The following is a 27,644-nucleotide window of genomic DNA, read 5'->3' as shown; positions in this document are numbered from 1 at the left end:
TCAACCCCTAGCCTGAGAACTTCCATATGCCGCAGGTACGGCCTTAAGAAATTGGTGAGTGCTTGGATGTAGGGAACAACTATCTGATGTGACTGCAGTTTCCCTGATTTCTTTTCATTAGCCTGTGTTGCTGATTTCACAGGGCCCCAATCAAGTTCCCTTGCCCTGACCATTTTGGTGCCCCCACAGGCCTGGATGCCAGCACCACTATTTTATATATTTATTTTCCCTTAGCTTTCACTGGCTTCCAGAGCCTGCTTTGTGCCAGTCCATGGGGACAGGAAGGGCTGAAGAATTCACATCCAAGGGAAGCTGTTCTTAAGAGAACTGTCAGGAGGTGGTGTGTTAACAGCCAAGTTCCTTTGCCCTTGGGTGGCTAAGGGTTAAGTACGTGTCTTAAGTGAGCTACCAGAGTCTCCTGGTTGGGTTAAGCTATAGCTGATTAATAACACTCCTTCACTGGCTGCCTTCTCTTCTCTATCTCCCTTTCCTAATCCCCTATCTTGAGCCGCCTTGCCAATATACTACCTACCCTCAAATCCTTAAGTCTCACAGTCTGCTTCTGGGGAAGACTGACTTGGAGACAACAGTATTGGTGATAATAATGTGCTGTTGAACCTCCCTGGAGTACTATTATCAGGAATCTCCAAGGATTTCCTTTAAAACTGTGTATCAGTATTAAGCAGAGAAACAAGCGAAACTGTGAGGAGAATACATTAGGCTGACAACACATGAGACCCAACAGAGATATTAACAACCAGTATTTAGAGCAAAGGTATCACTAAGTCACATGATGGCACAGTAGTTTCTTGCACGTGACAAGCTATGTGATAATCCTGAAAGAAAAGCAGCAATGAAACAGTAAAACTACAGTAGACACAACTGCCTTCTGCTTGCCTTATTGCTACTTATGTGACATCCATACAGATCATTAAGATTTAGAAATAGACTCCAGAAAGTCAACAGTATAAGAATACAATCACTCAAATGGTTATGTGCTATTGTCAACAAACATGTATGGAAAAATAGTGTTGAATTGTTCACATTGTGAGATGGTTACAAGAAGGAAACATTTATGAGAAGTTTCCTCTGAATAGCCTTCCTTAGCTACAGTGGCTCACAGCAGTCTCTCTGCTTCTGAGATGTGAAAGCATTCAGAATCTCAACAGTTCATTTGGTCCTCATCCCCCCTGCCTAGGAAGCACTGGCTGGGTCCTGTCTTTTAAACTAGACTGTAGTTCTCCTTGACCCTAAGTCTTAGTGGCTTGCGCAAAGTGACCTGTACACTAGCATGTTGTTTTCCAGGAGCACAGACTCTGGGATGGAGCCTCAAGTACAGGAAATTTAATAGGGAGCTTTCTTGAAATTAACAATGATGGTGGAAGGAAGGAAGCAGAACTGGGCAGAGAGAAAAGCTGGGCTGCGCCGCCGTCGCCACAAGGCCCTGACCAATTCCATAGGAAACTCTGAAAATGGGATGCCCTTTAGAATCATCACAAATTGTGATGAAGGAGCTGGACTTTTACATCTTTGCATTGATCAGTCATTGGATGTAGGCATCCACTAAAATGGTAGATGATATATTTTGGCTGATATGCGTGATGTCGATGTTCTTGCAAGCATTTGGGGGAACCTCGATAATTTGGCATTATAACTGAAGAACTTCACTGAGCATATTCTATCTATGATGAATACAAATTCATTAATGAAAGCGCATGCTAGCTACGTGAATTTTTTCTTGTTTTCTGGCAGAATGGTTAAGGCTCTATGTACCAAACCTCCCTTTTTTATTCTTTGATTCACAGTACTTTTAACACAATAATTGTTCGATGATAGTATCAATCACTGGTGATGATTGTTGGAAGCAATATGAAGAATTAAGATCTTCTTGTTCACCACAACACTAAACATCGGAATTTTATTTATTCATTTATTTTTTTATTTAGAAGAACAAAAAGATTTTATTTCTGGGATGTCCATACTCACCCTTAGCTCTAGGCTCCAGAGTGGGTCTCTTGGCCTTCACAGCATGTTAGCTCTCCTGGTCCTCATGGAAATATTGTTGGTATTCTTTGCAAATGTGTTTCAACAATATTTTTCTATATTCTATGTGCAATTTATTTTTTTTAATTTTTTTCACTATTTTTTTTCCTAAAGGACAGTTGATTTACAGTGTTGTGTCAATTTTTGCTGTATAGCATAGTGACTCAGTCACACATATATACATTCTTTTTCTCATATCCTCTTCCATAATGTTCTATCCCAAGAGTCTGGATATAGTTCCCTGGGTGAAACAGTAGGACTGCAGGAGGAGTTTACTTTTAAAGGTATATAACCTTCCCATGATACATTCTTTTAGGACTCAAGACTAGGGTATCCCTGTTACACATTATCTTCTATGATAACAAAAAGTTTAACTAAGTCTGTCTTTTTTTGGTTTGGCTGCCAAAAAGCTCCTTCATATTAGTACTTATTCATACGTTTCCAGCCCTGACATTTTTTATCATGATATATAATCACCAGTTTTTCACTTCATGTGCATTTATATGCATTGAACAAAGTAGTATATAAATAAATCAGCATCTCAAAACTGTAAAATTCCTCCTGTGCTCAAAAAAGCCAAAACTGAAGTTCTGTCTGCTCTCTAAGTCTTTCCCTAAGAATTCCAATCACTCTGTACTCAGATTTTGTGTGATGAAGTTTGTGCTGGTTTGCAGTTCATAGCAGGCTAGTAGGAGGAAAGGCAACGGAGGGAAGAATAGAGTGGATTCAAATAGGAAAAAAAAAAAAAAGTACCATCTAGAGAGAGGAGAGCTGAAAACAAGTACAAGCCAACTCAGTGGTGCTCTATGGCATTGTAAAGTTCTGGATTTTTTCAAGTGATGCCCTTGTTTTATCTACTAAAATCTATAGGAATTTCCACAGAATCTTTTAAAAAGATTTCCAAAGTTACCTTTTAAGAGTTTTGATATTTTAGGCAATAAAATTCTGTTTTTTTTTTAAAAAAAATATGTTATGGGAATGCAAGATTTTATGAAAATAGGCACTTGCTGTCACCTGAATAGTTTTCAAATGACTCACACTTCTTAGGGTACTCATAGGCTTATTCCACTGCTCTCTATCAATCCAACCACAGTAACACCATGAATCAAGGTTTTTGAAATTTCCTATGTTCTTTTTCTAGACAAAATGGTCCATATGAATATGCCACAGAAAAGAAAAGTCACCCATTTCAAAGGCAGAGTAATGTGCTCTGATTCTTCAAGGCACCCTGATGTCAGAAAGTCCTGACCATAAATCCTAATTTAGCCACTTTCTTACATGTGACACTGGACCATGATTCATTCCCTGTGAGCCTCAGTTTTTTCACCTGTGAAAAGGGACAATGATATCTCACAGGATTAACATGAGGACTAAACAAGATAGTCCAACTGCTCAACACTGGACCTGGCTTATAGCAAACAACCAAAGCCTATGCTCTTACATTTATTGCATTTGTTAAAATATGAGACATGAACCTAAAGGCAAGACATAGTGAAAACTGACTGATGATTATTCAAAATATAATAATAAAGTTTCAAAATAAAAAAGTTCTAGAGTATATAAAAATATGGAGGATATGAAAAATACAGAGACTATAAAGGTTAAAACCTACGATTCGTAAACCTATTAAACTTTCTGTATGTTAGTCTAACATACATTCTGTACGTTAGGTTAACTAACATTATTTTATTTTTATTTTTACCATATTGCTTACCAATATAAACCTACCATACATAAGAACACTGTTACCAAGTATGATACAATGTAAAAAGTTGCAAGTTAAAATTCTATTTAGAATAACAGAGAGCTGCAAGGCCATTGTGATCCACTGACTAAATGTCAGCTAGCTGTCAATTATGGGTTAAAGGGGCCGCAGATATGATGACAAAAATCTAAGGACTCCTTTGCAGCATCTCAGTAGAAAACAAAAAAGTACAAATGTGACCTTGTCACATGAGCATGTGATCATATGAAGGCCAACACAATCATTACAATTATCTTTGGAAGCTAAAAGGTGAAGTGTGTCTATAAAAAGAGAAAAAAATATGTGGATTTTTACACACAGGGAAAACAGAAGCTAGTCTTGAAAACAGGAAATTGGATGATCACAATCCTAATTTAGGAAGACAAATAAACTCCATAGACATGCTGTGAGTGGCAGATTGTTTTGTGTACACTCAGCTTGGAACAAAGACATCTGATGATGACTTTGGGTAGAACAAGCCTGACAGTGTTTTTTCCCTACCTGTAATCTTGTCCAATCCAATGCTGACTCTTATGCATTGCTAGTTGATGCTAGAAATGATGCCTCTCCTGAGTGATTTAATCGGCTAGCTTCACTTCGCCTAATTTCACTCATCTGTAAGATTACAATTACAGAACTGAAGAAAATTACGTGATGTAGTGAAAAAAGGACTATATTGTAAATATTGAGATTTTGATTCCAGCCCTAACTCCTCCCTGACTCGGCATTCTTAGATTTGAGCTTCAACTATTAAATGAGGTGCTTGGATTACCTAATCATGAAAGCACTTCATACTGTAAAACTTAGTTCTTCAAGCACAAATTCTAGATACTGCAAGGGATTTAAATACTTCCCTCACTTAGTCTACCAGTTCACATTTATCTTAAAACATGAGCTTTCTAGGTGAAACACCCAAGACACCTCCTGACCCTAGGTCAATTTGGCTGTACCATGAGAAGCAACACAGTTTGATGGCTCTATTGTGATTCCGATGAGGCTAAGGGAGACCCACTGGCATTAATATCACTCCCCCAAATGACCCTGAATGCCACACTTTGTTGCCCTGTCTTCTGAATTCACTTTGAAACTAGGCTGGGTAGGCTGTCTTAGTAAAGAGCTATGGACAGTTTAATGACCCATTTTACAGATGAAGCCACCAGATGGGTGGGAAAGATAGAAACGTACAACATCAGGAAACAGAGATGGAGACAGACAAAGGTGAGAAGATGACAAGGACAGCTGTCCAGGATCAGCTGGTCTTTCTAAGACAGCAGAAGGCGAAAGAGCTAACTGGTATCTGGTTCTTCCTACAAGAGACAACATGATGACAGAGACTTAAAGATCATTTGTAAAGTCTACCAGAGAATTTCTTTTACAGTTTGCCTGCACCTGGATCTGAAAAGGGCTCTGTCAATGGCAAACTTCAGAAACTTGGACAAGTTCCTTAGCATCTCTAGGACTGATCTGTGGGGTAAAGGACAGTGTAAAATACATACCTGACAGAGTGTGAGGATTAAAGTGGAAAGAGTGTACAAGACTTCAAGCTCAGTAGATGTTCAATCCATTATGGAAACTCTGACTTGTTTCTGCTGGCTTGTGGTTCTAGCATGTCCTTCCCCAAAATACACAGGCCTGTGAATGGTTTGAATTAACACAAAATATCATATTTATAACCCATTTTTCTCCTCATCACTAAAATCCAAGGCCGGCTGATAAGCTGAAACTGCTCTTGGTACAGGAGGATGTCAGCGTGAAAATTCACACATTCCTTATGCTAGCTGTCAGACGCTTCTACAATTTCAAACAAGTTTTTCTTCTTAACCTTTTATGTTTAAACAGCAGAGTACTAAATTTCATGCCTGGATCTACTAGTTACCTAATAAGTAAGGTTTTTTTTCCTTTCTGTTCTGTTCTCTGGCGCCACTCTAGCCCCTATTTGTGTTATCTAATATGCCTCTTCTTACTTGTGTGGTCTTTATGCATCAGGCTGCTTTCAAACTCGTTTCAGTTTCCAAAAAAACATTAAAGAAAGAAATCCACAGCTGGTAAGGACTGCCATCAAATATATCAAACCATAAAGCCGAAGCAGGAAAGCACGATTCTGCTGCTCAGAATCTCAGCCATCTTAATGGGTTCTAGTGTCCACAAGGTCCAGCCCTTGACACAGCTGCACTCTGCTCAACTGAGGATGCTTGAAAAGTAATCACAGTGGAGGGGGAATGATTCTTCACAAGCAAAAGGCATTCAAAACAACCCATTCACTGCTAGTGGCAAGGTATTTTGATAAATGCACTTTGGAAAGAGGCTAAGCATATGTAGACCGTAAGACCTAGCAATCTCAAACCTAGTTACATATTCAGTCCTAAGAGGCATGCACAAGAAGGTAAAATCTCCAAGAAGAATTATCTCCAAACTGGAAACTATCCAAATGCCCATCCATAGGAAAATGGGTAAACTGTGGTATATTCACACAATAAAGTTTTGTGGGTTTTTTTTGTTTTGTTTTGTTTTTTTGGCCTAAAAAGAGCCTGCATCTGCTCCATGTGGAAGTTACCAGGCTAGGGGTCGAATCAGAGCTGCAGGTGCCAGCCTGCACCACAGCTACAGAAATGCCGGATCCTTAATCCACTGAGTGAAGCCAGGGATAGAAACCGCATCTTCATGGATACCAGTCGGTTTCCTAACTGTGGCACCACAATAGGAACTCCCACAATAAACCATTAAATAGGAATTTATAAAAAGAGCAAAACATTGCTACATGCAAAATATGGATAAAACACATAGACTTGATAGCAGAAAAAATGGGATATAAGTGTGTACAAACACTATGGCTCTATTTTTATAAATTTCAAAAACAGGTAGAACTAGTCGATTAGAGCTCAGGATACACTCCCTGGGGGCAGGAGGTGGGCATAGAGTGACTGGAGGTAACATTCTGTTTCTCGATTGAGTGCTGGTTACAAAGTGGTTCAGCTGGTAAAATTTCATGAAGCTCTATGGTTGATATGTGTACCTCCTCATAGATGTATTATTTTCAATAAAAAGTTACTAAAAATGGAAAATGATTATAAAAATATACACTCATCTCTAAAACAAATCTCAGGAAAGACCAAGAAAAAGTGTGCATATGGTAGGAAGGAATCTAATGAGTCCACCAAGTTGGCATGATCACAAGTTCAAGCAGAAATTCTACTACAGACTCAATGTGTGTGTCCTTGCAGAATTCACAGGTTGAAACCTAATCCCCAGTGTTCCAGTATTGGAGGTTGGGACCTTTGGAAGGTGCAGAGGTCATGAGGGTGGAACCCTCATAAATGAAATTAGTATCTTTACAAAAGAGATCCCAGAGAGCCCCCTTCCCTTTCCACCATAAAGGGACACAGCGAGATGTCCACCAACCAGGGCACAGGCCCTTGCCAGACACCGAATTTGCTGGCACCTTGATCTTGGATGTACTGGCCTCATTAGCTGTGAAAAAATAAATTGCTATACTTAAAAGCCACCCAGTCTAGGATATTTTTTTAATAAAAGCCCAAACTAAGACTCCAGTGACAAACCTGACATATACGCTTGAGGAGCACTGAGCCAATATTCCTGTCATGTGGTTTCAAAGGGCATTGATATTATCACTCCTCCTCCTATTATCTCTGTTATGGGCCAGGCACATATTGCAGCTCCTTTTATAAACACGATCTCATCCATCTTCACTAACAGCCCTTTGAGAGAAACCTGTTACAGTGAGAATACACTGTAATTTCCATGGTACATGTGTGGAAACAGAGGCTCAAATACATTAAACTGATCACCTCAAGTTGTTAGTTTACCAACAATGTGGATGATCACTTACACTGGTGACTGTGGTCCCCTTGAGTCCAGACCATGGGCTTTCTTCACCCTACTCTTTAGCTCCAGGAAATTCCCTCCCTGTGCCTGTGTGAGGTGACAATCGCTTGTTCCTCTCGCATTCGTGTTTTCTTCTATGGGTTCAGGTTCATTCATACTGTGCTTAGTTGGCCTGTGATGCTGACAGTGGAGTGGCTGTAGCCACCTCTGGTTCTCTTCTCCCACATGCGTGTGGTTCAGTTCTACCAAGCCCACATACAGGCTGCCAGCCTGACAGGAAGGACTCCAGGGACTCCCTGTGACTACAGTTTTCCCACTGGAATTATCAATGTGACCACAGATGTAACCCAATCTCCTGCTTGGGTTTAGAATTTTCAAAGGTTGATATGAGGGCAGACGGTTTCCAAATTCCCAGAGCAGTCCAATTTTTGTTTTATTTTTTTGGACTCTTTATGGACTCATATAAAATTATCTGTACTCAATAGGAACAAATTGGTGGAGATATTTTTGTAGTGAAAGGTAAGAATATGGTCACTATGTGCTTCCATTGAATGCCTTTAGAGAGAGACAAGCCTCTACTCAAATCCCACTAAAGCCACTAAGTCCCAGTTTCTTTCCCTAATAAATGTGGAATATAACTTTGTCACAGAATTATCATAAAGACAAGTGAGATAGTGTGTGAAAACTACTGAGTTCAATCTCTGCTGTGTGTTACACTTTTTCCTAAGTGGTAAACACAAATATATAGAATTCATTTGAGGGGAGTTCCCACTGTGGTGCAGTGGAAATGAATTCAACTAGGAGCCATGAGGTTGCAGGTTTGATCCCTGGCCTCGATCAGTGAGTTAAGGATCCGGCATTGCTGTGAGCTGTGGTGTAGGTCGCAGACACGGCTTGGATCTGGCATTGCTGTGGCTGTGGCGTAGGCCAGTGGCTACAACTCCGATTGGACTCCCTAGTCTGGGAACCTCCATGTGCCATGGGTGCGGGCCTAAAAAGACAGAAAAGACAAATAAATAAATTAATTAATTAATTTTAAAAAATAGAATTCATTTGGCAAGCTGCTTAGTGACATCATGCTTTGTATACATACACATGTACACACACAGGTTCTCAGAGAATTGAAGGCTGGGGGCTCTTAGTCTCCTAACAGACAATACCAAATCTGGTTTTGGACAGTTTGGTCATGTGGTACTTTTCTAAAATAGCTGAGAATTACAGAAAAAAAAAGTAATCATCATGACCTGTAGCATAATAAATCCCCTGTAGGGGGTTCCCACCATGGCTCAGTGGAAATGAATCTGACTAGTATCCATGAGGACATAGATCCCTGGCCTCGCTCAGTGGGTTAAGTATCCAGCATTGCCATGAGCTGTGGTGCAGGTTGCAGACGTGGCTCGGATCCTGCATTGCTGTGGCTGTGGTGGAGGCTGGCGGCTACAGTTCTGATTCGACCCCTAGCCTGGGAACCTTCATATGCGTGGGTGTGGCCCTAAAAAGACAGAAATAAAAAAATAAATAAATCCCCTGTAAACCAAAAGAGTAGGTTTTCTAGAAAGCTAAGTGTCTCAATTCTGAGGATTTAAAAAGTAGGAAATTTGCCCAGCACTAAGTATTTCTAGGCCACTTACACACATGGTGACTTCACCAGACATGTAGCTTTTGACCTGCAGGCTATGGTAGTCATTTCTAGAACACTATGATACTCTGAGTTTAATGAACTCTTAACTATTAACAGTCTGTAAGTCTACATGTAATAATGGCCTTTTAATTCATTCCCTTCCCTTCTTTTTAAAGACTACAAGAGTTCTGCCGTCTTCCTTTCTGTTTTATATGACCTTTCAAAGAACTGAGGAAAGGATGTTCAAAGAGAAATTAGCCACAGACACAGTGATGCTTTGGAGGCTAATTCACAGCAGAATTCAAGAAGGCTCTGATCCCTTACTCGCTGGTGTTTAATGATTTCACTTCCTCATTATAGTTCTTTTGCCCCAAAATAATTAGACCTTGAATGTGGCAATTACAAAGCAGATATTCTGAGCTGTGACACTACTAGCGTACCAGAAGACAGTTAGGGAGATACTTAACGTCACCCTGTTGGTGAACTTCTAAAAGGTTATAGAGCCCAGTAGAGGGAAAAAAAAAAAAAAAAAAAAAAAAAAAAAGCATTCTTTGGCAAGTACAACCCAAGTGTTTCGAAATGTTCTAAGTTCAAGTTCCTGAAAAGCACACTCATAGCAAAGCAGATGCTTTTTAATGCTGCCCTATTTCCTTGAAGTTGTGCACCATTACTCTATTACCGTATCCTCAAGCTCTGTAAAGGTTATTCTTGCATGATAACCTTAATTATAATAAACAAAACTATAACCTCAGGTTTAGAGCACCAGGAATCTAGTAACTTTATGTGAAGATAACACATACGGTCTATTAAAAGGCTATTAGACACAATGAGATTAATTTGGAAAACAAACAAACAAATGAAATATTCACCTTTATTAGCTGCAACTTTCTTGATTTCTCACTGATGCCCATGAAGACAAGGCACAAGCATGGCTGGCACAGAAGTAGGCATCACTACATCAGATAAGCACACTTCGATCAGTGTACACATTTATATGGGTGAGATCACAGACTTCTGTGATTTAAGCCACCCAGTTTTTTTTTTTTGTTTTTTTTTCTGTTTTTTTTTGCCTTTTCTAGGGCCGCTCCTGCGGCATATGGAGGTTCCCAGGCTAGGGGTTGAATCGGAGCTGTAGCCACCGGCCTACGCCAGAGCCACAGCTACGCGGGATCCGAGCCGCGTCTGCAACCTACACCACAGCTCACAGCAACGCCAGATCCTTAACCCACTGAGCAAGGCCAGGGATTGAACCCACAACCTCATGGTTCCTAGTCGGATTCGTTAACCACTGCACCACAATGGGACCTCCATAAGCCACCCAGTTTTTGGTGCTTTATTATGGTGACCCTAGCAAATTAGGACAAGTACCAAACTTAATTTCAGACTTATTATATAATTAATTCAACTCTTAGAGGTGTTATCATTTCAGACTATCAAAACTGAGCTGCTCTACAAAACCCACATTCAGCTGAGGTACACTCTGCAAAAGGATTTTATTTTTGCTTGTCAAAATTTTCCCGTGGGACAGATTACCATCTATTGTCTATGTGGCTAGTAGAGAGGTCCATGTGGTAAGGACTGGAGCCTCTTACTAACAGTGAGGGAGTCATCATGACAGGTTCCCCAAGTCCAGACTTCAGAACCTGCAGCTCCTGCTGACATTCTGACTGCCACTCAGTCCGGTCACTCCTGAAATCTGATCCAAAGAAACTTTGAGGTAGTGGATGTGTACTATTTCAAACCACTAGGGCTTGGGATAATTTATTGCACAGAATTACATAACTAATAACCTTTAGTGGTTAAAATGCACTTCCCAGCTCTGTGCAACTAGACTCAGCTCTGTAAGTGCAGCAATGATCTGTAAACAACTTTATAAATGGTGTCCAAGAATGTTCTACTCATCCGATGAATACTTTCTTCCATCCTACCTTGAATGTCAGTGTGATGGGTGGAGATACAACCACCCACCACAAGGACAGAAAGGTCAAGGGAATCATATTGACCTTGGTCCTGATATCACTGAGCTAAAGTAACACCAGAAATTGCCTGCCTTTAAACTTATTACATGGGGAAAAAAAAAAAAAAGCTTTTTATTTAAGTCATTTGTATTTAGTTTTCCTGTTAATGGTAAATGGAATACAATCTTTCCTGATAAGTGATTTCTCTATTTTATGCGATTTGTGATTTCTAGCACAGTTTCTCTGTTTTTATTTAAATCTTTTTTTTTTTTTTTCTTTTAATGGTCACACCTGCAGCACATGAAAGTTCCCAGAGTAGGAGTTGAATCGGAGCTGGAGCTGCAGGCCTACACCACAGCTACAGCAATACCAGCTCCGAGCCACATCTGCAAACTACACCGCAGCTCTTGGCAAGGCAGGATCATTAACATACTGATCAAGGCCAGGGATTAAAGCCATATCTTCACAGAAACTATACCAGATTCTTAACCCACTGCGCCACAGCAGGAACTCCAGCTTCTCTGTTTTTATTCTCAGGAAATATAATTCATTCACTGTCATGAAAAGTATTACTAATTCATTTTAAAAAATCTTTAGAACCAGGTATTTTGCAGATATTATCTCCACCCATATTATCAGTATGTATACAGAGGAACAATCAGAAGGGGAAAAATGGAAGGAAAATAAATAAAACATAAAAGGAAATGAAAAAAGAGAAGGAAAGGGAAAAAGAAAGCAGCCAAGATAAAATATATATATATAGAAATGGAAAAGAGAAAAAATGATAGAGGGGAAAAAAACCCATTTTTAAGCCTCTAGAAAGAAATCGGTTTGAGGACCATCAAAAGAACTTAAAGTGCAAAAACATTTGTCGGCTCCTTCTAGGATGTCAAGTAGTTTGCAAATATCATGTACAATGAGATTTTGTAGGCATTAAATTTCTTTTCCTAGTGTTTGAACTTTGACATTAAGCAATTAATGCTAAACTTGTGATGATTCTGATAACTGTCTTTCATAAAAACAAGATGTGAGGTGATAATGAATTGAACCTTTGAAAACAGAGACTGAATTTGCAGGTTCTGGTTATTTTATAGGCTACATACCGAAGGGGAAAAAAAAAAAAGCAATTACTTACTCTACACAGATAAAAGAGAGATGGGATAAACAGACCAAACAAAACAGATATTGAATTAATTGGTAGCACAAAAAAGTTTTGTTGTTGTTTTTTTTTTTTTTTTTACATTCACACAAAATGTGTCACACATATATCATCAAAAGAAGAAATTATAAATCAAATTTCTAAAGCTCTTTATAAGTCATTTGTGAAAAGAAAACCTTTGGGGTATTTTTTACTTTCTATTAAAAAAAAATAACCTCTTTTATACTTCCAGGTATAACACACCGACATGGTGTCCAAAGTTTCATTTCATTTCAAATGAATATTTTTATTAACCCCATTTCAGTAATATTGAATTACAATGTAGCATATTTCACACATACCTGTATGACTCTGGAGTCAATCTGTTTGCCCTGAGTCTCAGATCCATCACCAGTTTTATCACTTCCAACAAAGAGTTACCTTCCTTGGGCTTCAGTTTCTGCCTTTGTAAAATGAGGGAGATAACAATTCCTACCTACCTACCTAACAGGGCACTGTAAAAATTAGGTAAATAAAACCATGTGGAATATTTAGAAAAGACCTGAAACATGGTCAGTAACCAGTGTATTTAATAGTTATTTTGTGAATACAGACTTAATGAAATGTCTAAGGGCGAACATCACCTATAATTATTTGACAAACACATGGAAAAATTAGAGTGAGAATGTGGGAATTACTCAAAAAGTATGAATCCGCAAGAGATGTTTGGACTTCAGGATAAGCACATGCAGAACAACCTCCATTTTTAGATATATATGAAAGCTTAAGTTGTTTTTTCAACAAAGCTGAAATGAGAAATCCTAAAATTAGGATAAACCGACAACACTCAATTTTTACCACCTCCCTCTCGTGAAGTACCCTATTTCAAAATGTGTGTATCATTTAAAGTAGTTTTTCTTACTTTTTTTTTTTTGTCTTTTTGAGGCCACACCCACAGCATATGGAGGTTCCCTAGCTAGGGGTCGAATTGAAGCTGTAGCTGCCAGCCTATGCCACAGCCCCAGCAACGCAGGATCTGAGCCATGTCAGCAACCTACACTACATCTCACAGCAACGCCAGATCCTTAACCCACTGAGCAAAGCCAGGGATCAAACCTGCATTCTCATGGATACTAGTAAGGGTTCGTTAACCATGAACCACAACGGGAACCCCTCTTACTTTTTATAATACAAATAATACACATTCACTATGGGCTAATCTAAAATATAAAATAGTAATGAAGAGACAAAAAGAAAAATTACCTACATTTCCACTATCAGAGATAAGCACTATCAATCTGAGGGGTATTCTTTCAGAGTATTCTCTATTCATTTTAACAATCTAAATAAATAACGTAAATTTTTACACCCAAATCAGATCAGACTCTTCATGCTGTTTATAATCTGATTCTTTTATCTACAATCATAAGAAATTATTTTCATGCCAATAAAGATAAATTTTATAGCATCAGTTTCAATGGCTCGTTCTTACAGAGTTTTCAAAATTTCCTTATAATTTATATTGGGTATTTAATTAGTTTCTGGGCTTTCTCTATTGCAGGCACAACTCGTTTTATTGCATTTGTCTTCACTGTGCTTCACAGATGCTGTGTTTTTCACAAATTGAACGTTTGTCACAATCCTGCATGGAGCAAGTCTATTGGTGCCATTTTTCAAACAGAATTTGTTCACTTCATGTTTCTGTGTCACATTGTGGTGATGCTCCTAATATTTCAAACCCTCCACCAGCACCAAAAGATTGCAACTCGATGAAGTCTCAGATGATAATTAGTATTTTTAGTTAGTATATACCTTTTTTAGACATACTGCTATTGCACACTTAAGAGACTGCAGTATAGTATAAATATAACTTTTATATGCATGGAGAATCAACATTTTCTATGACTCACTTTACTATGATATTCAATTCATTACCGTGGTCTAGAACAAAACACACAACATCTCTGAGGTATGCCTGTATAAACAATGCTGATTGTTTCTTGTACCTAATAGTTTTGCATAAGCTTGAGATTAACTGCTAGAATAAAGAGTTTTAGGCTTTTGACATATGGCACAGCTGCCTTCCAAAAATGCTGTATCATGTGCGGTTTCTCTGGTGCTTCTAATGGTCTCTGTAAACATCAAGAAAGTGACCTCAAACCAGGTGTGTGTGTTGAGGGGGTGGGTACGATTGCTCCAAAATGGTGAGAAGTCACACAAAATCCAGAAGCATTTTGAGCATTTGGGCTCGGGTCAAAAACTTGATCTTATGTGATACAGAACCAGGAACTAAAAGAGTTAAAACTGAAAGCTTGTCTGACAAATATTTAGAGTGATGTATCATTGTTCTGGTTCAAAGCAAGAAAATTGTATGAATAATTCATCCTGCCACCCCCCCACCCCCAGCAACAACAACAAAAAAATGGTTTTACACTTTCAAATAGGTGTTAAAATAGGAACTGTTCGGCCAAAAGTAAATAGGGGGGAGTGTAAATTTCTCTTCCTGCTGAGACAGAAAAGGTTCTACATCACATCTGGGTAAGGAAATAAGATGCACTCCCAGAAAACATTCTACAGGAATGACAGCTTTGCATTGAGCCCCTTAGTTTCCTGACTGGAAATCAACCAGTTCCATGGACAATTAGGTTACATGAAGGATGACCACTACCCTGGGTGGGAGTTTCACTTTTACAACTGGACTGAGGGGGAAACCTCACTTTTGATAAGCTCATCAATAATTAGCTCTTAAGGGTAACACTTCATATCCTTTTTTTTTTTTTTAATGACTTTTATTTTTTTCTATCATAGCATAGCTGGTTTACAGTGTTCTGCTGATTTTCTACTACAGCAAGGTGACCCAGTCATACATACATATATACGTTCTTTTTCTCACATTATCATGCTCCATCAGAAGTGACTATATATAGTTCCCAGTGCTATACAGCAGGGTCTCATTGCTTATTCATTCCAAAGGCAATAGTTTGGATCTATTAACCCCAAATTCCCAGTCCATACCACTCCCTCCCCCTTGGGAACCACAAGTCTGTTCTCCATGTCCATGATTTTCTTTCCTATGGAAAGGTTCATCTGTGCCATATGTTAGATTCCAGATATAAGTGATATCATATGGTATTTGTCTTTCTAAAAGGAGGTCATTTCTAAAATGAGGTCTAAGACCTTACTATTTATAACAGATTAAGAACTAGCTTAAATTCTGTCTCCTGGTCTCAATTAAACTAAAAAATTCCCTTATTATTTTTCTTGAATTTCAAAATCTAAAGGGACCTGCCTCCCTTACTTCCTCTTTTTTTTTAAGAAATAAGTTTGAGGTATGTACTCCTTACAGGATGCTGTTTAAAAAGTAACTGACACTGGCGGTCTCTGTTCTTGATCCTTATTCACCCAGTAAGATGTGCAGTCAAATGATCTCTTAAAAGAGAAAAGGTCCATATCTAGCCAAGTCTTTAGGGTTCCATGTGGTCCATCTGAGAACATGGAAAACAAATTATGATGACTTCTTAGGTTCATAAGAAACATCTGCGTACATTATCCCATCGGGTCCTCACAGCCATCCTAGGAGGTAGGTCACATAGGTATGGTTACCCCAGTTTAAGCAAAAAGGAAACTGAAGTGCAATAAGACTGAGCTGATTCTGACAGGCACAGTAAACAGTGGAATCAGGAGTCAAACCCACTTCTCCTGTAACATATATTGCATGAGGGCAAACTGACATTTAGTATTTTTCTCCCTTGCTTCCTCAGGCCCTTGAGCTCTCAACACACAAATGACCAGCAGGGCATTTTTTCAATGTGTTTTGAATGCATTTCTCCCAACTTCACCATCACTTATCTGGTGAGCTTTAATTAACTTTTTATTTAGATTTTTTTTCATTTTTTTTTAAGTTTTATTGAAATACAGTGGATTTACAATGTTGTAGTAATTTCTGCTGTACAACAAAGTGATTCAGTCATACATATATACACATCCAGTCTTTTTCAGATTCTTTTCCTGTATCGATTATCAGAGGATGTCAAGTAGAGTTCCTTGTGCTATATAACAGGTCTCCCTTGGCCAGACAACTTTTTTAATTACAAAAAAGTTGTACAGGAACACAAAGATCTATATATCCCTTCCCTGTGATTTTATTAATTCCTTAACACCCATTTTGAGGAACAATTCTCTGATCCTAATCCCATCTTGGAAAGCTCACCCTCCCACCCCCGCCCCATTCTCTGTGCTCTGTTATTTTTTCTGTTGCCTATTGTAATTGCACTTTGTATACTGCTCTGGGCTGAGCTAACCCATCTGCATGGCACTTGATAGGCCAAGTCCCATAATCCTATGGGCACTCTGTAACCAGGGAACCACTGCATAGCTTACCCTCAGCAGGTACCCAAGACATACATCCTGAATTTTCCAATCCTACAATCAAGAAGTGTAAAATGATATCAAGTTAAATGGGGTTTGTTGTGTTTTTTAATTTTTTTTGTCATCCTATAAATTGAGTTAGCGCCATTAGCTCATCTCTTTTTCAAAAGAGCAGAGAAAGAACAAAGAACCTGCTACTCTGTGAAGAGAAACCATGACCCACCCACCCACCCCAGGTGACTCTTCTAAGATGCACAGACATGTGAAAGGAGATAAATTCAGCAAGAGGGAATCCCTGATGGCCAGAGTGGAGGACTGTGCTAAAAGTGTGATACTGTTCCTGAAAGGCATGGAAGGGATAGTCACTCTCTCTGGGGGAAGGTGGTTGACATCTTGCAGAGCCAAGAAAGGGTCCAGGCAATGAGGTGGGCAGCCTCATCACAGGAGACAATGTGAACTATCTGAGGCCCTGAAAGGGGAGAGAACAGATGTGGAGTCCGGTGCACCAGCAGAGGCTACAGTCAGGGATGTCAATAGGTCTACTTACTATGATATGGGAAGAGACTTGGGAGATGTGATGGTTTCCATTGTAGCATTTCACCAGTGGGAAGATGCCTAAGTATTTGCTGATTTGTCTTCCTTATAGGCAAAACTCCCTTCCAAAACAGCCTCCTGAATGCTTATAAACCGTAACGTAAGGAGCATCTAGGTTTGTGTGTAGGGACAACAAAGGGACAACTTAGACCCCAGGGCAACCAGTGTATTTTCAAAATAAACTTATCTGCTGCTATGTCAAGTGGCAACTGCATTTCAGATTGGTGGCCTTAAAAAAGCAGTCAAAGAAAAAGCCCCCCCCAGGAGAGGAACCTAACGAATTTAAAGCAAGTGTCAGGATTCAGCACTTTTTGACTTGCTCAAGCATATCAATGAGCTGAACTAGCTATCTCATAATGAGGGTCTTGGGAATAAAAAATGAGTTTAGGTAAGAATGACTCTGGATGACGGGGCAGTAAACTTACTGAAATAAATGTGCAAAATTCTGAGGGTTCACCAAAACTGGAGCATAGTCAACTACCATGAGTTTGATGCTGGGAATTATATGAGGGCATGGATGGGATGGTCTCTTTTACCTCAGAAATAGATATCATGACTCAACTGTTAATAACACACAGCCATGGGAAAGTCTCAATAGATTTGCATCCAAAAAAGCAAGTCAGACATTTATTGGGAACTGCCTCACTGAGTGGTTTTCATGGTTAGGTAAGACAATTTCCTATTTTTAAGACCTCTGTTTTCAGAACCCAGGGCAGAGATCTTAACAATACCGGGATAAGTATAAATCAAAGAAGAAAAGAGGCTTTCCAACTGAGAGAAAGACAAAATGGTCTTTGGGGGGGGGGGGCAGCACGGAAAATCAGGAAAGATCCCTGGAGAAGGAAACATCTGAGACAGAACTTGAAAAGTGCAGGATTTCAACAGACTGCATTGTGAAATGAGGAGGCGTCTCAGAAACAATGAGAAAGCGTTCCGACGGGAGGGTAGTTAACAGTCTACACTGTAAAAGAAGTTCAGAGACAAAGAACAGAGAAAAGACAGTGACATTCTGCACAGAGGCGATCTCTGGCCACTTCCACAGCAGTCGTTTCAGTAAAGTTGATGAGCTGGAATTCAATTTTGAACAGCTGAGTCTGTAAGTTGGTGGTAATAAGGAGACCATAATGATTGAAGATACAAGTTTCTCGTTGTTAGGTGGTAAATGGAAGGAGGAGAAAGTGCCAGACACAAAGGGCATACTTTCTTTTTGAGGAAAGGATAGAAGAGAACTCAGCATAATGTGCGGGAAGGAAGGATAAGGAGAATAAACAGACTGGAGGATGGAACATGTGGGGGAATGAGGTCCTCGATGGAGCTGAGGCAGAGGGACCGAGGGTGCCACTTTGTACTTTGTTTCAACATAAAGGTAACCGACAATTTAGAGAACTAGGTCATTCATAAATAGGGACTCTAGAGAATTTTCACTGACACCTATATTAAATACTAGAAAATAAGAACATTAATTAATTCTTTACTGTGTACCTGGCCTCAGGCTCATTACTTTACACTAGAAATACAATTTTTTTTTTTTTTTTGTCTTTTTGTCCTTTCTAGGGCTGCACCCATGACACATGGAGGTTCCCAGGCTAGGGTTCTAATCAGAGCTGTAGCTGCCAGCCTAGGCCACAGCCACGGCAATGCCAGATCTGAGCCGTGTGTGTGAACTTCACCACAGCTCATGGCAATGCCGGGTCCTTAACCTGCTGAGCGGGGCCAGGAATTGAACCCGCAACCTCATGGTTCCTGGTCGGATTCGTTTCCGCTGCACCACAACTGGAACTCCAATCCCAAACTCTTAATTTATCCTTTCCTCCTCCTTTCTCCTTTGGTAACCGTAAGTTTATTTTCTACATATGTGAGTCTGTTTCTGTTTTGTATATAAGTTCACTTGCATCCTGTTGTTTTTTTGTTTGTTTAAGATTCCTCGTATAAGTGACATCATATGATAATTGTCTTTGTCTGGTTTAATTCACTTAATATGATCGTCTCTAGGTCCATCCATGTTGCTGTGAGTGAAAATTTTAAAAGTACAAGCACTTCCAGGATTGTAAACACTCAACTTGCCAACACCTTGAAAGGAAGAAATTTCCATCTGCTCAGCATCCCTCTCTGCCCTGTCTCTGCTCCACCCCCACCTCTACTGGCAACCTGGGGGTCTGAATGATCCAATACCCGTTCATCAACAGCTCTTATTTTCCCCTTGGGGTTCTGTGCAATACACAACCCTCCACCTGTCTCATGACTTCAGTACTTCATGGTTCATTCAGTGCCTCCTCAGAAAAATCTCCCTCACATCCACAAATGTTCCCTCGGCCAGATGCCTTCTTCTGCCTCAGCTCCTAACACCTCAGGAATCTCAACCCACTTATTCTATCTTTCGCTCTTCCTCTTTTTTGTTACTCATTCTGCTTTTAAGTCAAAAGATAACTTAATCATGTTGATAAATGGGAGAGCATCTACCACCAATGCGAGACTGAAAAAAGAAAAAGGAGAAGACTCATATACTATGAAGTGAAACTGCACAGGAAAAACTACACAGGAAAACAAGTCTTACTCCCTTTAAGTACATCCAAATTTCTCTCTAGAATCTACATGAACTTCTGTATCTATATCCTGACTTTCTAATTATACCGTTTTTAGTCTTAGGCTTCGGAACTGAAATATGGTAATCCTTGGTCTTTTTTGTTCTATTTTAAGAAGTAAAAAAGCATTTTCCAAAAAATTTCACTGTAAATTAATACTATTTCCTACACCAGGGGTGAAACAAATTTTACAGGCTAATATAAGATTTTAACCCATTTAGGACATTGATTGTTCAATACAAATGAATTTTGCTCTCTAAACTGATTTATAAATACACCTTTTTAATACAATTTCTTTGTATGATGGAAATTGAATATGAAGATAAAGCATATTATCATATTGTTATGCAAATGATGGCATGGAATATCTAACTAAACATTACAGATGCCTTTTCCAAGACCATTTTGCACTAGCTTAGTTATGCCTTCAAACACTATTTTATCCTTAACATTTTTCATCAGTTCTCTATGCAACTGAAATGTTTAAGAAAATTAATCCAAATATAAGACATAAAACATATTAAAAGTTGAAGTCCTTTCCAAAGCCTAGTTTTGATATGCCTAATAGCATACCAAAAGAGCTTTATGAATTCTGTTGTTTTTATGACTTGAAAATTACAATGATCCTGGCAAACAATCTTTACAGTAAATAACGAATTCATAACCTACCTAATTCTAAAATCTGAGTCAGCCTAACAGAAAGCATGTTATTAAGCAAGATACAATGAATTAAACACAAGCAAAGGGGAAAAAAAAAAAGGGAAAGGAAAGCATGATGGAAAAAAAAAGGTAGATCTATACCCAGATACAAGTCATCAAATTTTGGGACTATATGTAGGCCCCCAGATATGGGTTTAGAAATCAACCTAAAGAGGAAAGAAAAATGATCAATTACAAGATTCACAGTGATTAGAAAGTAAAACCTAATCTAATGGTACTTATGTAAGGATGAGAATGTCTGTTACTGATACTGGAATCCTAAAGAGAGTCTCAGCATCTTCAACTATATCCTTAGAGGAATCTGAATGCTGAGATCCATATTCTCCACATTAGCAGACAGAAGCATCCCAATGCCTAGTTGGATAAAACTAGCTCCATGGGAGGCCAAAGGTCCCCCAGCAGACTGAGTTATAAACAGCTTTAGATCATCTGTAGTAATATATGGACTAATTACCTTTCAGTCAATCTTACATATATATTCATTCCTAGTCAATGTTTTGAAATGTACCAAATTCACATGCCTGGATCCAGCTACTTGGTATGGCTAGGGAAATACAGAACTGCTTGCTTTTATAAGTAGTGAAGCTCAGGGAAGCATTCTGGGTATGAATCTGCCATTGAACAATCTCTGCAGATTACTTCTGCTTTCCACAATAAACAAGTGTTGGTATTATCTTAAAATGGATAATGATATTATAAATACTTACTGAAGTAACACTTACTGCTATATAAATCCAGTGGCACAAGTGATCTGCTGGTTAAACAATAACACACAGAAAAACAAGGTGCTAGAAAATTAAAATTTCTGTTTTTCTCCTTTAATAAATATGACATTAGTGAAGTTTATATCCAGCCTTTTAAAACGAGCCATATAGGATCTATTTTCTTTAATGAGCTATCCCAAGAAAATAATATTATTGTCTAAATTGGTACTTTAATTTATTAAAACTAAATGAAGTTTATTCTTCTAAACTCCCTAGGCACATTTCAGAGTGTTATAGTTTTGATCTTCAAATTTATCTAACAGTACTTTGCATTTTGTTTTATTTTTCAATTTGCCACACAAAAGTGAAATACGATAAATTAAGGGTTCAAAGTGATCTGTAACCAAAGAAAGTGATTTCCTTTTAAAAACCTGATGGTATTCCTCACTTGCTAAGTTGTCCTAAAACTTTGTATTACTCCTTTATCTCCATTATGATAAGGGTAATAAATGAAGGAAACCAAAGGATAAGAAAGTACTTTCCTGTTCATTTAGATATTTAATTCAAAAATGTCATCTTTTGCAATAAATATATAAATCAGTAAAAATAAATGATTCATATTTTTAAATTAAAAAAATATATATATGGCTATACCCACAACATTTGGAAATTCCTAGGCCAGAGACTGAATCCAAGCTGCTGCAATCTATGCCATAGCTATAGGCAGCAAAACCAGATCCTTAACCCATTTTGCGGGGCCAGGGATCAAACCAGCACTTCCATAGCAACCCAAGCCATTGCAGTTGGGTTCTTAAACAACTGCACCACAGAGACAATGCTAAGACTCATATTTTAAACACTGTCTTTTTGTTCTTATTATGTTTGTTAGAAATGTTTTCACAAAGCTAGGATGGGAGCATGTGGGCTAAAACCTCATCAGATCAAGATTAAAAATATATACAGGTCAGTCATTAACCATGAAGGGGCTTGACAGCCTTCCAAATTATAGTTGAAATTAATCCATTATAATTTTGGTGATTACCTACTATGTGTTAAGCAAATTATGAGTAGCAGGGATATAAATAATAACCAGGAGATAAATTTCACACTGTTATGAAGCTCACAACATAATGGAAAGATCAACATATTTTTAAAAGCCATAGACTGTGTTAAATGCAAAGAAGACAATAAATAGAATCTCTAAGAAGAGCAACAGGGGATGTCAAGTTTGGACAGGTGGTCAGACAAGGCCACTCTGAGAAGGGGATATGTATATGTAAGCTTCTTGATAAGGAGAAGGAGTCGAGTATGCAAAGAGTAACCTGGAAGAAAGAACAGACAGTAGGAATATCCTTAGGAAAAAGCTTGATACATTCTAGGAACTGATGGACGCTAAGGTGCCTGGAGTTAACTGAACAGTGGATGAGCAGGAGATGACCTGGGATTAGGCCAAATCATGCAGGGCCAGGAAAGTCTCAACTAGAGTCTTGAGTTTATTCTAAAGAAATGGAAAAGCCCTAAAGGACTATAGAATAGTGGCATGGATGAGGACAATGCATTTAGAAAACAAACTAATTAATAATATTAAACTTTCTTTAATGACCCAAGAGGCTAGTGTCTTAGGAGATCATTTTAAAAAGATACTGAAATCTCAGTTAAACAACATCAAGTAAACTGACTATAACATATAGCAAATGTTAAGTTTTGAATATTAACAATCTTGGTAGTATTTTTTGTTTGTTTGCAGCCCTTCCTACTGATGAAATATGTATTTCCTCTTAATTTCACACAGGCTGACCCAGTCAAAGCCTCTAAGATCTTAGAATTATGTTCCCCCCCACCAAAGGGGGAAAAAAAAAAGATATAGGAAAGAGCAAAGGATAATATAATGAACACTTGCATTCTCACTATTAAAAGTTTTGGGTTTTTTTTTCAGATTTACTCACTAGAGCAATTATGTTAATACATTTTACTAAATTTCGAGCCTTTCAAAAGGAACCTAAGTAATCCTCTCAAAACCTAAGACCTATTTTCCTGATAGATAAGACTATAAATTCAATGAATTTATTGGATTTTATCAATCAAATTTCAACATAGCCACTCTTCATGACGGCTGCAACACTTGGTTTATTTACAGGCAAAAAGCATATATACAAGAGGCTGTTAGGCATTTGTGTTTGATTTAAACAGCTTATACAACATCCTGAGGTACGTGAGACAAGAAATGATTTTGTGGGGGTGACCTCATCCAAAATGCCTCCAAGGAGGAATAATGAGAATGTGGCTGAGCTAACCTCATCTGAAATGGCCCAAGGCTTAAGTGGTCAGAGCAACACCTGACCACTTCCCTTGAAGTCTGGTTCCAGCTCACATCCCTCTAGTTCTTCCAGGCGTCCTACTTCTGAAAGATGATCTAAGACATAGAGATCGGAAGATGACTCCTGAGCTGCAGTCATCACCCCATCAAGGCAGAACTCATGTCTTGATTGCTCAGTAATTGTCAGCTGCCAAGAAATAAGCCAAGAACTTCTCATGACAAGACCTTGCTTACGGGAAGGTCCCATGGGACCATGAGACCTTAAAAACACCATGTGTCTTTTCTTTTCTTTCTTTTTTTTTTTTCTTCTGCTTTTTAGGGCCACACCTGCAGCATATGGAAGTTCCTGGGCTAGGGGTGGAATAGGAGCTGCAGCTGCTGGCCTACACCACAGCTCATGGCAATGCCCGATCCTTAACCCACCGAGTGAGGCCAGGGATTGAACCTGCATTCTCCTGGAATCATTACCACTGAGCCACAGTAGAAACTTCCACCATGTTTCTTTTTATCTGTAAACAAACACATGAACAAAACCCAGGAAATTTCTTCTGTTGCTTCCTTAGCTTAACAAAAACTATGATCTCTTAAATTCATGTTTGTCCACCATCCCCTTGGCATCCCTCACAAAAATCCGTTTTATCTAAAATGTCTCACACACAGGAGGTATGGACCCTAGGATGACAGATATCTTCTGATTTTAAATGCACAAGCTGAAAAGATTTTTTTTGGTACAATATTTGATACATGGGGCAGAGTGTTCTTACAGAAACTATTTTAGGGCCCCAAAGTCTTCACATCATGGGTTTATGTGCCATTTTAGTTCGTAGCCCCATACATGGCTGTAACAACTACCAGATGAAAAGAAACACACCAAGCCCACTAGACATTCAATATCTCACTCTCCACATTCCCCAAATGAGAGCAACTGAATATAAGCAACCACTAATTGACCCAGATACAACTAGTCTCATAATCTATTTGTTATCTTCATAATCCTTTCACCACAATTTATCTCTTGGTGGCTGAGGTTTGATACAAAATTAGAAGCATACTGTTCTGGCTTTTCTTCCACAAAATTATTTTTTTAAAAAAGGAATTCAGCATATTATGGATGTTTCCAGAGAAAATATTTACATTTTTAATAATGTAATGTCAACTATATCATAATCTGTATAAAGGTGGAGACCATATCCACCCTATCCCCATATTACCTCCACATGGTAAAGGCTCAATCAGTATTTGTTGAACTGATGCTGGATAGTATGAAGTGTAACATGATAACTAGAAATACAGAAAACATGTATCGAATGTGGGTAGCTTGCTAGGGGTCGAATTAGAGCGGCAGCTGCCAGCCTATGCTACAGCCACAGCAGTGTAGGATCTGAGCCGTGTCTGTGACCTACACCACAACTCAGAGCGACACCAGATCTTTAATCCACTGAGCAAGACCAGGGATCCAACCCCCATCCTCATGAATACTAGCTGCATTCATAGCCTGCTGATCTACAATGGGAACTCCCTACAGAAGTATTTCACTAAAAATAATTAATGTAGATTTCCACTTGCCTCTCCATTCCCATTTTGTTTGTTATCTTGTATCAGCATGAAGCCATGCTGATTTACTTTCACAACATGTTCCTGCTATAAAAATCACAAATCCCAGTTTAAATAAAAATGTAGATTTGGACAGGATGCTTTAGAGGCCACACATAAACACACACACACACACACACACACATACGCATTAGTACTCAAGTCCCCAAATTGCCCAGATATGATGTTCTTCTCCACTGATTCATGCAGGATTGTACAGGCTGTGTCATAGGGTTTGGTTACTTCCTCTTTCAACTCAAAACCTCTGTTTTATTAAAGAAATTGCATAGTGATAACTTTTTTTTAGAAAAGTATGACCAATACAGTAAGTTATCAGATCAATCATACTGCTGTAATGTAAGAGTTACACTTCTTTTCTCAAAATGATTTCCTATAAACAGAATTCTTCTGGGGTCATCTGACTCTATAAGTACCAGAAGAAAGCAATGCATAAAAATAGAACAAGACATTTGAATTAAAAATAACTTTATTGATATTGATAGTGATCTATTCATGCCCTGGCAATTCAAAATTTCTCTTTATAAATGCACATGCGTGCTATAGAACATACTTCATGTACCATATCCTGGGTTTGATGCTGGTAAGACAGTGATGATCAAAAGTAGACATGATCCCAGGTCTTTTCAAACTTGTGGTTCCTCATGACTCCTAATTAGCTCTGACTTTTCCTTCTTTTCAGCCTCTATCTGGAGGCTACCTTCAACCTTATCACACAATTTCCCAGACCCCAGTTCTTGCCCAAAAAAGTGAAAGTCAATGTTACAGGATTATGACTGGGTTGTGTCCTAACCTCACATCATTTTAAGTGGGAAGAATGAAGGCAGGAAAGTCCTCACCTCTGCGGACAGGCTTGTTGTAGGAGAAGGCACTCTAGTCCTCATCTTTGATCTTGAAAAGCATGTTACTCTCCTTTGCTCCACTGGTTGTGTATGTTGTTTGGGCTGGACTGCAGCCTTAGCACTAGGCAGATGGTTAAGATGGTTAAGATGGTTTCGTGGGCTCTTCTGGGTACACACCCAAAGTTTGTAGCTTTTACTTTGCTCTTGAAAAGTACCTTCTAAGTTCTAAATAACCAACTCACAAATGAGATTTTTGGAATAGAATAGTTTGTAAGATTAGGGGCTAACTGCAATTAGAAAGAAACAATGTAGATTAGGTGAAAATTAAACTGAATTAACCAAAAAGCTGAAAGATAAAGGCTATTCCACAAAATTAGTTTCAACAAAAAGGTATGATGTGCCAGTAAACTGGACCTTTTCTGAAACCTTCATGAACTCTTTCAGGACACAAGAGTAAGAGGGCACTGATGCCGTAGGGCTTTGAAAAGTATTCGCAAAAGGCCTCAAATTGGTTACGGCACTGGCGAAATCTGATTTGTTACTTTACATGAGAAGATACATTATTTAATCAAATATCTAAGCATGAATGCAACAGAACAAAATATCATACAAGATAATATAGTTGCTATCATATCCTAGCAAGTTGTAGAATGTACTGAGGCATCCAAATACACACACACACACACACACACACACACACACACACACACACACACCCCTTCCCAAAGCAAACATCATGGTTCACAACATGTAATTCTTCAGCTTTTTTTTTTGTCTTTTTGGCTTTATAGGGCTGTACCCATGGCATGTAGGGGTTCCCAGGCTAGGGGTCCAATTGGAGCTGTAACGAGCAGCCTACACCAGAGCCACAGCAACACAGGATCTGAGCTGCGTCTGTGACCTATACCACAGCTCACAGCAATGCCGGATCCTTAACCCACTGAGCAAGGCCAGGGATCGAACCCACATCCTCATGGATGCTAGTTGGGTTCCTTAACCGCTGAACCACGACAGGAACTCCAACTTTAATCCAGATAAGGATGTTGTAAGATTCAAAGATTCACTGACTATCTCCATTTTAGGTCAAGCTATACATTGGGGGGGGGGGGAAACCTTAGTTAGCAACTGCTATTTCCTTTTTCTAAAAAAAATGCTATTAAATCACATTTAAGTTTTAGGGGATTTTTTTGGCCATACCTGTGGCATATGGAAGCTCCCGGGCTAAGGGTCAAATCAGAGTTGCATCTATAGCCTATGCCACACCCACAGCAATGCAGGAGCTGAGCTGCATCTGTGACCTATACCACAGCTTGCAGCCATGCTGGATCCTTAACCCACTGGTAGAGGCCAAGGATCAAATCCACATCCTCATGGATACTAGTTGGGTTCTTAACCTGCTAAGCCACAATGGGAACTCCTAATTTTTACATAGCAGCTTCTTCTCCATAACTCTACAAACACGGGTGGTCACAGCAGAAGATAACGGCAAGAGTTCCTTGCTCAAAGTGTAGAGACAAACTCCTGGAACACCTGAAAGCAGCTGGGGAGCCTGAATGGTG

The 27,644-nt window shown here is 38.9% G+C and overlaps 1 protein-coding gene across 8 annotated transcripts in view; it reads right to left on the bottom strand.

Moving 5' to 3' along the window:
* MACROD2 (mono-ADP ribosylhydrolase 2) overlaps positions 1-27,644 on the bottom strand; it is a 2,051,375-nt gene that overhangs the window by 1,291,484 nt on the left and 732,247 nt on the right. The window lies entirely within an intron of this gene.

This window comes from Sus scrofa, chromosome 17, assembly GCF_054392235.1.
Source record: "Sus scrofa isolate SSC_HxYL_T2T_F1_AM1 chromosome 17, Sscrofa_HxYL_maternal_Yorkshire_Landrace_v2.0, whole genome shotgun sequence".
In the NCBI taxonomy this organism is placed as follows: Eukaryota; Metazoa; Chordata; class Mammalia; order Artiodactyla; family Suidae; genus Sus; species Sus scrofa.
Note: the sequence above shows the minus strand (reverse complement) of the source record. Positions and strands in the feature narration are given on the sequence as shown.